Below are 2,814 nucleotides of genomic sequence, written 5' to 3' on the forward strand. Positions count from 1 at the left end.
GTACATTTCTTTGTTCTTTGTTTGTTCTTTGTTCACGCCAGCGCTGACTGACGCCTACTTCAAAAGGTGGAGACAGGACGGTGGGGACACTGACAGTCAGGGACCTATACACCGACGGCAGGATCGCAACACTGGACGAACTGACAGAGAAATTCTAGCTAGCCAGGGGAACGAGCTAAGGTACCTGCAACTCAAAAGCTTCCTACAAAAGGAGACAAGGACATACCCACAACTGCCATGACAGACATTACTGGAAGAGTTACTGGACACAAGCATACTAAAGAAAGGAAACTGTAGCGACATGTTTGACCGACTGGTAGAAACGACCGACACCATACTGGACGCAACAAGAAAGAAATAGTAGGAGGACCTGGGGATTGAAATAGGGTGGGGACTCTGGAGCGAAGCACTGCATAGGGTCAACTCCACCTCCACGTGCGCAAGGCTCAGCTTGACGCAGCTAAAAGTGGTACATAGAGCCCACTTAACAAGAACCCGTGTGAGTAGGTTCATCCCAGAGATGGAGGATAGATGTGAGCGGTGTCAAGGAGGCCCAGCTAACAACGCCCACATGTTCTGGTCCTGCCCCAGACTTGCGGGGTACTGGGCAGCCTTCTTCGAGGCAATGTCTAAGGTGGTGGGGGTGAGGGTGGAGCCATGCCCGAAAGTGGCGGTCTTCGGGGTTTCAGACCAGCCGGATCTATTCCTGGGAAGGAGGGCGGACGCCCTTGCCTTTGCCTCCCTGATCGCCCGCCGTAGAATCCTGTTCGGCTGGCGGTCAGCAGCACCACCCAAAGCTGCAGACTGGCTGTCCGGCCTCTCAGAATCTCTCCAAATGGAGAAAATCAAATTCGCCATCCGAGGGTCAGACGACGGCTTCCACAGAACGTGGGAGCCATTCACCCAATTGTTCCAGGACCTGTTTGTGGCCAACGAGCAAGCAGAAGAATAGCCAGGTAGCCAAGAAACAGGGGAGAGTAGCCGAGGCGGGGGAGGGAGGGATAGACTGGGGGGGGGGGGGGAGCAATAGAGGGGAACCAGTGAGGTGGGGGAGAGGCAAGGGAATGACAGCCGGAAGGAGGGCGCGGGAAACAACAACAAACTTAGCATCTACAGGAGCAGAGAACAAGGAAAATCCGGGCGAAAGATGGGACGAACGGCTGAAGCGGAGATGATCGCGAGGTGACAACGGCAGCGAAATCCGTCCGGGAGAAGCAAGCGACAACACCAACACCAGATCCATTCGAGTATTTCCGCCTGTAATTGTTCTGAATTTGTTTCCCTGGCGCCCAAATATATATGTACCCCCCCAGTTCCTCCCTGCCCCCTCCCCCCATAAACAGATGCCCACTTATGTGCCAATTGTACAGAGCTGCTGTTGTTGAGCTAGCACATAATACCCTATCAGTCTGCAGGGAAGGTCATGTCTTACAAACCTAATAGAATTCTTTGAGGAAGTGACAACGTTAATTGATGAGCGAAGGGCTGTAGATGTCATATACATGGACTTCAGTAAGGCGTTTGATAAAGTTTCCCATGGCAGGTTGATGGAAAAAGTTAAGTCTTATGGGGTTCAGGGTGTACTAGCTAGATATATAAAGAACTGGCTGGGCAACAGGATACAGAGAATAGTGGTGGAAGGGAGTGTCTCAAAATGGAGAAAGGTGACTAGTGGTGTTCCACAGGGATCCGTGCTCCAACCACTGTTGTTTGTGATATACATAAATGATCTGGACGAAGGTATAGGTGGTTTGATTGGCAAGTTTGCAGATGATACTAAGATTGGTGGAGTTGCAGATAGCGAGCGGGACTGTCAGAGAATACAGCAAAATATAGATAGATTGGAGAGTTGGGCAGAGAAATGGCAGATGGAGTTCAATCCAGGCAAATGCGAGATGATGCATTTTGGAAGATCTCATTCGAGAGCGGACTATAGGGTCAATGGGAGAGTCCTGTGGAAAATTGATGTACAGAGAGATTTGGCAGTTCAGGTCCATTGTATCCTGAAGGTGGCAACGCAGGTCAATAGAGTGGTCAAGAAGGCATACAGCATGCTTGCCTTCATTGGATGGGGTATTGAGTGCAAGAGTCGGCAGGTCATGTTATAATTGTATAGGACTTTGGTTAGGCCACATTTGGAATACTACGTGCAGTTCTGGTCGCCACATTACCAGAAGGATGTGGATGCTTTAGAGAGGGTGCAGAGGAGGTTCACCAGAATGTTGCCTGGTATGGAGAGTGCTAGCTATGAAGTAAGATTGAGTAGATTAGGATTGTTTTCATTGGAAAGACGGAGGTTGAGGGGGGACCTGATTGAGGTCTACAAAATTATGAGAGGTATGGACAGGGTGGATAGCAACAAGCTTTTTCCGAGAGTAGGGGTGTCAATTACAAGGGGTCACGATTTCAAGGTGAGAGGGGGACAGTTAAAGGGAGGTGTGCGTGGAAAGTTTTTTTACGCAGAGGGTGGTGGGTGCCTGGAATGCTTTGCCAGCGGAGGTGGTAGAGGCGGGCACAATAGCATCATTTAAGATGCATCTGGACAGATATATGAACGGGTGGGGAACAGAGGGAAGTAGATCCTTGGAAAATAGAAGACAGGTTTAGATAAAGGATCTGGATCGGCGCAGGCTGGGAGGGCCGAAAGGCCTGTTCCTGTGCTGTAATTTTCTTTGTTCTTTGTTCAGTTATTTTATTCTAACTTTTTTTTGTTGTGTGTTTTATTTTTTGTGCGTGTTCCCTTCTCTTCTATGTATGTATGACAATATTGAATTCTTTGCCCGTCAGTCTGGCCTCAATAAAACTCGAGATGGA

Source organism: Scyliorhinus torazame, chromosome 17 (assembly GCF_047496885.1).
Source record: "Scyliorhinus torazame isolate Kashiwa2021f chromosome 17, sScyTor2.1, whole genome shotgun sequence".
Lineage (NCBI taxonomy): Eukaryota > Metazoa > Chordata > Chondrichthyes > Carcharhiniformes > Scyliorhinidae > Scyliorhinus > Scyliorhinus torazame.